Source organism: Ammospiza nelsoni, chromosome 20, assembly GCF_027579445.1.
Source record: "Ammospiza nelsoni isolate bAmmNel1 chromosome 20, bAmmNel1.pri, whole genome shotgun sequence".
In the NCBI taxonomy this organism is placed as follows: Eukaryota; Metazoa; Chordata; class Aves; order Passeriformes; family Passerellidae; genus Ammospiza; species Ammospiza nelsoni.
In genome coordinates, this window is record NC_080652.1 from 12160612 (window position 1) to 12170618 (window position 10007).

The window sequence follows — 10007 nt, forward strand, 5'->3', positions numbered from 1 at the left end:
GAAAGGAAAGAAAGCAGGAGAGCAGAAGGGAAGGGAAGGGAAAGGGGTGAAAAACAGCGTTAAAAAAAGAAAAAGAGTTGGAGGGAAAAAGAGAGGGCATTCGGGAGGAGCGGTCCTGCCTCAGGTCCTTCCCCGGCCTGGGACGAAGGACCCGTTTGATGCCCGGGAGGGACTGCAGCTCCCGGTGGCGGGGGACGGAGCCGTGGCTGTCAGCCCGAGACTCCAACTCCCGGCAGGCCCTGCTGCCGGCGCGGCGTGTGACGCAACGGCTATCGCGGCACATGAGTGGCTACCAGCCCGAGACTCCAACTCCCGGCAGGCCCTGCTGCCGGCGCGACGTGTGACGCAACGGCCGACGCTGCCCGGCATTTTTCTCTAAATCGGCAGTAAATACAGCTGAGTAAAATTAGCTTGGTTTTCTTCCTTCTTTTTTAACTGAATTGTTTTTATTAAAAATCCTATTTGAATATGTAGAAAAAGTGGGGATGTCCCGTAATATATCCTAGCTTTTCTTGTTTATAGGGTGCTCAGAAAACATGCGTCCCTTAGAGTCCCTCAGAAAGGTTCTCAGTGCGATCTCTACCAAGGTATGTATTTACTAATAAGTGATCCCTTTAGATATTTGCCTGTGTACCTTTTCCTGTAATTCAGAGCTTGCGTTCTGTGGGTTTTATGATAAACCTGTAAAATATGTAAGAATGCTTTTGCAAGTCTGAATCGTTGAAGGCAGCAGTAAGTGGATTTAGAGCCTGTTCTTGACCAGACAACGGGAAAAAGTGTGACTTTGATGCTGAACTTGTTTTTTTCATTTTTCATTTGACTTGTCTGGAATGATTTAGGAATAGAGAGAGCTAGAAAAAGAGAGAAATAGAATTGATTATTGAGCACTCCTCAAATGCTCACCACGATTCAGTGTAGAGCCGAAGTGAAGGGTGATGGAACAGAGCTCTGTGCTTTAGAAGGAAATAAATTTAAACCTGACCTCCGCACAGAGTCTCACTAACTTCTTTTGTTTTAAAATACAAAATATGATTAGGAAGTGTTGGAAGTTAGTGTTTTGGGAAAGAAACGGCAGTTCCACAGAACATTCCATTTAACAGAGGCTCTAGGAAGGATTCATGTTGTAACTGCTGTCACTGCAATCAGTTGGTGGTTCAGCCTTGAAATGTGCACTTGCCCTTCTATAAAGCACTGTTTTGTTTGCCTTTCAGTGCTATGAGTCTTGATAAATTGGAGAAGAGCCCAAGAGAAATTTTTCATCCCTTGATATAAAAGGTAGGAAGTGACTTTTTTTGGTTTGGTTCTTTTTCTTTATTATTTCCTGGAAATAATAGGTACTACTGGTTTGTTTCTTCCAGTAGCAGATGATAACAATAGCAGTAGTAATAGTAAAAATAATAATAGAAATAATAATAATAGCAATGTAATACTACCTAAACTGTCTTTATCCATTGAACTGGCCATTTCAAATCAAAACTTCTAAACACAAATCAAACCATCATCCTCGTAGAATCTTTCACAGCAGTGGGCTATAGATCCTGGTTTTGTTGACAGGATTTATTGGTTCTGGAAGAGCAAGAGGGAAGTACAAGCCTAACTACTTCTAGCTCACAGACCCATCCAGTGAATACTGCTTTGTGTTTTGGTGGGCTTGTGATGACTTTGAAATCAATTGCTCATTCCAGTAAAAAAAATTAATGTTTTTTTGAACCTGACAGCAGAAATAACTTTAGGCACCAACTTAATAATAACAGATCACCAATTTAAGTTCATAATTTTATGCTGTACTATCAAAGTTTAAAGGTAAATTTTTACTTATTAGGAGATGGTATAAAGTGTATGTTCCAATGTGTTGGATGTATGCAAAGGTACATACGTACCCGAAAGTCCTTAGAGGAAACAAATTTTTACGTCTGCTGTTTGATTGTTTATCATACAATATTTGGTTTTATTTCCCAGGGATCGGTGAATTTTAACTTTGGAGTCCTCTGTGCTAAGGATGCTCAGCCTACAGATGATGAAATGTTCAGTAATGGTGAGTTTTTCACCTTCTCTTTAATTGCTATGCTGATGTGAATAAGAAAAAAACAAAAGCAAGAGAAAAAAAAAAGGATGGTTTATTATTTTTTATGCTGTTATGTTTGTTTCCTCAGTATTTGCTGCAGCTCTGCGAACCCAAGCTTTGGGTTCCTTCTGTCCCACTGGGAGTTGCCCAGTTTGGTTGCATCTGGTGAAATTCACCCTGAGACCTTACAGAGCTAGCTCAAACTACGTGAGAGCCATTTGCAGTTCTCTCCAGACACCTGGAGAATGGGTGATGTTTCTGAGGGTCTGGCAAGTATACTTCTATCAAAACTCAGTCTGTGAAATTTCTGGGGAAAACCCTTCTGTGTCCTGAAGGGTTCAAACTCTGGTGAGGATCCAGTTATCAGGTGCTCACCTGGATGGTTCCAACTCTTAAAGTGAACACTTGTACTCTTACCCTGTAGTTTACATCTATTGTATTTTTGTTATTTTGCAAGATTTTACGGCTTTGCAAAATATTGTCATTTCACTCTTTGGAACCTCTCAGATCGTTCTTTGGTGCAGCACCATCCCATGGGACACTTGGCTGCCGTCCTGAAGGGGTTGGTCGCTAGAATTGTAAATCCTGGAGAGTTTATAAGTCTTCTGTCCCCAGGGAGGTATCATGCTTTGTTTCCTTTTGTTCTGTTTGTTAGGCGCTGCTTCTCGTTGCAAGTATGAATTTCAAACTACCCTGTTCTTATTTTAACTGTTTTCCTGGTTCTCTCCCTACGGCAGGGAAAGACTCTCGTATCCTTGTCGTCGGGCTCGGTGCTGTCCAAGAAGATGCAGAGACTAAAAAAATCATAAGAAGCAAAATACGATTGCAGGGAAAAGAAGCTGGAGAGAACAGAAGGTGATATTGTTACCCTTAACCTGTATTAGAAACATCCGCTGTGCTTTGATGCTGGCAGCTGCCAGGGGCTTGTTAGCTCTTTGTAGGCAGGTGTAGGTGTTCACTTGTAGGTTTTTTCTCTGGACAAGTCAATTCAAACTTTGCTAAGCTTATATTTGCAAATTACTCTCTAGCACAGTCCAGCATGACATTTTTGAATGTTGTAAAAATACCATGTTACTTGGAAATTGCTAATGATGAGAAGCTTTAGGGAAAAATAAGATGTCAGGGTTGGGAGATGTGAGAAGAATTTTGAGGGGATGTTAGACTGAAATAAAGCACACTTGAAGCTGGACTGGCATGCTGGCAGATCCCCTATTAAACAGTAGTGCTGAGATTAGCCGGGGGGTTGCCCATTGTTTCTGTAGAAATAAATGTTTTCTGGTCTTCAGAAGTAAGCTGCTTTGAAAAGCTGGAAGGCACAGCATAGTGACAATCCATGTGCTTCGCATTAAAAATAGATTTCAGAAGGGTCCTAGGCTTTTGTCTTTTCCTAGAAGTCGATGTAATCCTATTGAGGAGTTTTTAATTCTGTGTTGCCATGTCATCCATCAGAGCCCTGTCGTACTAATCGTCATACAGATGCAAAACAAAAAATCAGACCCTGTCCCAACCACTTAGAGCCCAGAACACGATTTCCTCAGGCTGCCATTTGTGTGCCATCGGTACTCACCACAGATGGGAGCTGGGGATTGTTGCACCCATTGGGAACAAACCGCTTCTCGTCACACAGAAATGGAATTGGGACGACGCCTCAGCCAGCCCCTCTCTCCTGAATCTGCAGCAGAGCAGTTCCAGTCCATGCGGGCACGTGTAATCCAGCTCCTGATGATCTGAGCACACGGAGCAGCGCTCAGCTGCTGTGGGGGGCTCAGGGAGGGCAGAGTGTGCATTGTCATCTTCCTGAACCTACAGACGCGAATCAAAGTGAGAAGCCACAGGGTGGAAATCAGTCGCATATATGCTAAATAAAACTTGCAGGTTTTTTTTAAGAATTGTTTTTGCTTGTTCTTTGTTGTGCTTCTGTGCTTAGAAAACCTCCCTTTAAAATCAGTTCAGTCCATCAGTTGAACCTTTGTTTGCAGACTCTCACTGAGCAGAATTTGTTGCAGACTCAGTGCACGCTGTGCAGGCCTCCCGGGAGTGTGAGGAGCTCATGTGTGCTACTTTTTGCTTTAGGACGCTCTGAGGTATTTATTCCTTTTGGGATACATGAGGAGTATTCCCAAGAGAGGTAGTTATAAGGTATGACATTGGGAAAAAGCCTGTGTGGTTGGAATGTTGTTGCTGTCAAAAGTTAATTTTTTCTTAGCCAGTAGTTAGCTTTTTGCTTTATTTTTGTGGTATCAACATTTTATTGTTTAAAAAATTCCTTCAAAATAACTTCAGTGGTCGCCCACCAGTACCTTGTTCAGATTTGCCTATTTGCTTGTAGCTGAAATGTTCACATCTTGTTTATCATTCTATTTAAGAAACTGCTGCCCAGCCAACTAATAACTGAATATCCATCTGTCTAGGACATGGGGAGAGGATTTAGGTAATGTCTTTATTTCCAGGAAAAAGTTCCAGTGTAGTTTCTAAATAGAGGAGAAGGGGGTGAAGACTCGGGGCTCTGATGCCGTTGGGGCACCCCAAGGTCCCCAGGAGAGGGGGCCCCACTGCGGTGCGGGAGCAGGTGTGTTCTCATGTAATTATAAATTATAAATATAAATATGAAAATTATAAACATGAAAATATTTTTAAAATACTTAAATAAAGCGGGTTTTCTTTATTGGTCAATAGGCAGTGTTTTGATTGTAAAAATTATAAATACAAATAATATAAAGGTAGAAATCTAAGTTTAGAAATATATAATAAATACATACAAATATAAAAATTAAAAATATCAGAAAAAATTAGTTGTAGCAGTAGATATTATACATAATTTAAATAATAATTTAAATCTATTTTAAAATTTTATATATATATCATTATTAATGTAATACATCCAAAGAAACGATAAATTAAAATATGAATGTATAATTGTACAAAGTATAAATAAAAAATATTTCAGTATCCTTTAAAAGAAGGGGCTTTTTTTAATTATTTGGTTAGAGACGGGGTTTTTATTTGGAATAATGGAAGTATTATAGAAGTATAAAATGAAATATAGAAATATACAGTCAATATAGAAAGATATTTGTAAAAACACGAGCGAACGACGCCTCCTTCGGCCGAACCAAGGCGAGACCGGCGGAACCTGACGGCCTCGAGCGAACCGAGGCCAGGCTTACGAGGCTGCCTGAACGGAGCCGAGCTCAGCCGAACCAAGCCCGCTGCTCTCGTGCGCGCTAATTAGCGCGAGTGCGGTCACAGCCCAATGAGCTCCTGTGCCACGCCGCGCTCCCGATCGTGTCCGTGCGATGGCCGGGCCGCCCGCGGGACGCGGCAGCAGGAGAGCCCCGAGCCGGGCGAGTTTAACGTGAGGCGGCGCAGCTTGCCCGCCGTCAGGGAGCCGAGCCGAGGCGAGCTCAGCCGAACGCGGAGAGAGCGGCTCCGAGTTGGGCCGAAGCGAGCCGAGGCGCGCCGAGCGCACTGATCGGCTCCGAGTTCGGCCGAAGCGAGCCGAGGCGCGCCGAGCGCAGAGAGCGGCTCCGAGTTCGGCCGAAGCGAGCCGAGCCGCGCAGAGAGCGGCTCCGAGTTCGGCCGAAGCGAGCCGAGGCGCGCCGAGCGCAGAGAGCGGCTCCGAGTTCGGCCGAAGCGAGCCGAGGCGCGCCGAGCGCAGAGAGCGGCTCCGAGTTCGGCCGAAGCGAGCCGAGGCGCGCCGAGCGCAGAGAGCGGCTCCGAGTTCGGCCGAAGCGAGCCGGGCCGCGCAGAGAGCGGCTCCGAGTTCGGCCGAAGCGAGCCGGGCCGCGCCGAGCGCAGAGAGCGGCTCCGAGTTCGGCCGAAGCGAGCCGCGCCGAGCGCAGAGAGCGGCTCCGAGTTCGGCCGAAGCGAGCCGAGGCGCGCCGAGCGCAGAGAGCGGCTCCGAGTTCGGCCGAAGCGAGCCGAGGCGCGCCGAGCGCAGAGAGCGGCTCCGAGTTCGGCCGAAGCGAGCCGAGGCGCGCCGGGCGCACAGAGAGGCTCCGAGTTCGGCCGAAGCGAGCCGAGGCGCGCCGAGCGCACTGATCGGCTCCGAGTTCGGCCGAAGCGAGCCGAGGCGCGCCGAGCGCAGAGAGCGGCTCCGAGTTCGGCCGAAGCGAGCCGAGGCGCGCCGGGCGCACTGATCGGCTCCGAGTTCGGCCGAAGCGAGCCGAGGCGCGCCGAGCGCAGAGAGCGGCTCCGAGTTCGGCCGAAGCGAGCCGAGCCGCGCCGAGCGCAGAGAGCGGCTCCGAGTTCGGCCGAAGCGAGCCGGGCCGCGCAGAGAGCGGCTCCGAGTTCGGCCGAAGCGAGCCGAGGCGCGCCGGGCGCACTGATCGGCTCCGAGTTCGGCCGAAGCGAGCCGAGGCGCGCCGAGCGCACTGATCGGCTCCGAGTTCGGCCGAAGCGAGCCGAGGCGCGCCGAGCGCAGAGAGCGGCTCCGAGTTCGGCCGAAGCGAGCCGAGGCGCGCCGAGCGCAGAGAGCGGCTCCGAGTTCGGCCGAAGCGAGCCGAGCCGCGCCGAGCGCAGAGAGCGGCTCCGAGTTCGGCCGAAGCGAGCCGAGGCGCGCCGAGCGCACTGATCGGCTCCGAGTTCGGCCGAAGCGAGCCGAGGCGCGCCGAGCGCAGAGAGCGGCTCCGAGTTCGGCCGAAGCGAGCCGAGCCGCGCCGAGCGCAGAGAGCGGCTCCGAGTTCGGCCGAAGCGAGCCGAGGCGCGCCGAGCGCAGAGAGCGGCTCCGAGTTCGGCCGAAGCGAGCCGAGCCGCGCCGAGCGCAGAGAGCGGCTCCGAGTTCGGCCGAAGCGAGGCGAGCCGCGCCGAGCGCAGAGAGCGGCTCCGAGTTCGGCCGAAGCGAGCCGAGCCGCGCCGAGCGCAGAGAGCGGCTCCGAGTTGGGCCGAAGCGAGCCGAGCCGCGCCGGGCGCAGAGAGCGGCTCCGAGTTCGGCCGAAGCGAGGCGAGGCGCGCCGGGCGCACAGAGCGGCTCCGAGTTCGGCCGAAGCGAGCCGAGGCGCGCCGAGCGCAGAGAGCGGCTCCGAGTTCGGCCGAAGCGAGCCGAGCCGCGCCGAGCGCAGAGAGCGGCTCCGAGTTCGGCCGAAGCGAGCCGGGCCGCGCAGAGAGCGGCTCCGAGTTCGGCCGAAGCGAGCCGAGGCGCGCCGAGCGCAGAGAGCGGCTCCGAGTTCGGCCGAAGCGAGCCGAGGCGCGCCGAGCGCAGAGAGCGGCTCCGAGTTCGGCCGAAGCGAGCCGAGCCGCGCCGAGCGCAGAGAGCGGCTCCGAGTTCGGCCGAAGCGAGCCGAGCCGCGCCGAGCGCAGAGAGCGGCTCCGAGTTCGGCCGAAGAGAGCCGGGCCGCGCAGAGAGCGGCTCCGAGTTCGGCCGAAGCGAGCCGAGGCGCGCCGAGCGTAGAGAGCGGCTCCGAGTTCGGCCGAAGCGAGCCGAGGCGCGCCGAGCGCAGAGAGCGGCTCCGAGTTCCGCCGAAGCGAGCCGAGCCGCGCCGAGCGCAGAGAGCGGCTCCGAGTTCGGCCGAAGAGAGCCGGGCCGCGCAGAGAGCGGCTCCGAGTTCGGCCGAAGCGAGCCGAGCCGCGCCGAGCGCAGAGAGCGGCTCCGAGTTCGGCCGAAGCGAGCCGAGCCGCGCCGAGCGCAGAGAGCGGCTCCGAGTTCGGCCGAAGCGAGCCGAGCCGCGCAGAGAGCGGCTCCGAGTTCGGCCGAAGCGAGCCGAGGCGCGCCGAGCGCAGAGAGCGGCTCCGAGTTCGGCCGAAGCGAGCCGAGGCGCGCCGAGCGCAGAGAGCGGCTCCGAGTTCGGCCGAAGCGAGCCGAGCCGAGCGCAGAGAGCGGCTCCGAGTTCGGCCGAAGCGAGCCGAGGCGCGCCGAGCGCAGAGAGCGGCTCCGAGTTCGGCCGAAGCGAGCCGAGGCGCGCCGAGCGCAGAGAGCGGCTCCGAGTTCGGCCGAAGCGAGCCGAGGCGCGCCGAGCGCAGAGAGCGGCTCCGAGTTCGGCCGAAGCGAGCCGAGGCGCGCCGAGCGCAGAGAGCGGCTCCGAGTTCGGCCGAAGCGAGCCGAGGCGCGCCGAGCGCAGAGAGCGGCTCCGAGTTCGGCCGAAGAGAGCCGGGCCGCGCAGAGAGCGGCTCCGAGTTCGGCCGAAGCGAGCCGAGGCGCGCCGAGCGCAGAGAGCGGCTCCGAGTTCGGCCGAAGCGAGCCGAGGCGCGCCGAGCGCAGAGAGCGGCTCCGAGTTCGGCCGAAGCGAGCCGAGCCGCGCCGAGCGCAGAGAGCGGCTCCGAGTTCGGCCGAAGAGAGCCGAGGCGCGCCGAGCGCACTGATCGGCTCCGAGTTCGGCCGAAGCGAGCCGAGCCGCGCCGAGCGCAGAGAGCGGCTCCGAGTTCGGCCGAAGCGAGCCGAGGCGCGCCGAGCGCAGAGAGCGGCTCCGAGTTCGGCCGAAGCGAGCCGAGCCGCGCAGAGCGCAGAGAGCGGCTCCGAGTTCGGCCGAAGCGAGCCGAGCCGCGCAGAGCGCAGAGAGCGGCTCCGAGTTCGGCCGAAGCGAGCCGAGCCGCGCCGAGCGCAGAGAGCGGCTCCGAGTTCGGCCGAAGCGAGCCGAGGCGCGCCGGGCGCACTGATCGGCTCCGAGTTCGGCCGAAGCGAGCCGAGGCGCGCCGAGCGCACTGATCGGCTCCGAGTTCGGCCGAAGCGAGCCGAGGCGCGCCGAGCGCAGAGAGCGGCTCCGAGTTCGGCCGAAGCGAGCCGAGCCGCGCCGAGCGCAGAGAGCGGCTCCGAGTTCGGCCGAAGCGAGCCGAGGCGCGCCGAGCGCAGAGAGCGGCTCCGAGTTCGGCCGAAGCGAGCCGAGCCGCGCCGAGCGCAGAGAGCGGCTCCGAGTTCGGCCGAAGCGAGCCGAGCCGCGCCGAGCGCAGAGAGCGGCTCCGAGTTCGGCCGAAGCGAGCCGAGCCGCGCCGGGCGCACAGAGCGGCTCCGAGTTCGGCCGAAGCGAGCCGAGGCGCGCCGAGCGCACTGATCGGCTCCGAGTTCGGCCGAAGCGAGCCGAGGCGCGCCGAGCGCAGAGAGCGGCTCCGAGTTCGGCCGAAGCGAGCCGAGGCGCGCCGAGCGCACTGATCGGCTCCGAGTTCGGCCGAAGCGAGCCGAGGCGCGCCGAGCGCAGAGAGCGGCTCCGAGTTCGGCCGAAGCGAGCCGAGGCGCGCCGAGCGCAGAGAGCGGCTCCGAGTTCGGCCGAAGCGAGCCGAGGCGCGCCGAGCGCAGAGAGCGGCTCCGAGTTCGGCCGAAGCGAGCCGAGGCGCGCCGAGCGCAGAGAGCGGCTCCGAGTTCGGCCGAAGCGAGCCGAGGCGCGCCGAGCGCAGAGAGCGGCTCCGAGTTCGGCCGAAGCGAGGCGAGCCGCGCCGAGCGCAGAGAGCGGCTCCGAGTTCGGCCGAAGCGAGCCGAGCCGCGCCGAGCGCAGAGAGCGGCTCCGAGTTGGGCCGAAGCGAGCCGAGCCGCGCCGGGCGCAGAGAGCGGCTCCGAGTTCGGCCGAAGCGAGGCGAGGCGCGCCGAGCGCAGAGAGCGGCTCCGAGTTCGGCCGAAGCGAGCCGAGGCGCGCCGAGCGCAGAGAGCGGCTCCGAGTTCGGCCGAAGCGAGCCGAGCCGCGCCGAGCGCAGAGAGCGGCTCCGAGTTCGGCCGAAGCGAGCCGGGCCGCGCAGAGAGCGGCTCCGAGTTCGGCCGAAGCGAGCCGAGGCGCGCCGAGCGCAGAGAGCGGCTCCGAGTTCGGCCGAAGCGAGCCGAGGCGCGCCGAGCGCAGAGAGCGGCTCCGAGTTCGGCCGAAGCGAGCCGAGGCGCGCCGAGCGCAGAGAGCGGCTCCGAGTTCGGCCGAAGCGAGCCGAGCCGCGCCGAGCGCAGAGAGCGGCTCCGAGTTCGGCCGAAGAGAGCCGGGCCGCGCAGAGAGCGGCTCCGAGTTCGGCCGAAGCGAGCCGAGGCGCGCCGAGC

At 57.0% G+C, this 10007-nt stretch overlaps 1 long non-coding RNA gene across 3 annotated transcripts; it reads left to right on the top strand.

Moving 5' to 3' along the window:
* Positions 1-373: 373 nt before the first annotated feature.
* On the top strand, positions 374-3954 carry LOC132082265 (uncharacterized). Of its 3 annotated transcripts, none has more exons than XR_009419783.1 (5): positions 374-587; positions 1212-1275; positions 1960-2035; positions 2803-2920; positions 3515-3954. It is a non-coding gene; the product is annotated as an uncharacterized LOC132082265 (long non-coding RNA). The 3 variants fall into 3 exon arrangements; XR_009419785.1 differs by having other exon boundaries at positions 3693-3954; XR_009419784.1 differs by lacking the exons at positions 2803-2920; positions 3515-3954 and adding an exon at positions 2154-2778.
* Positions 3955-10007: the final 6053 nt, after the last annotated feature.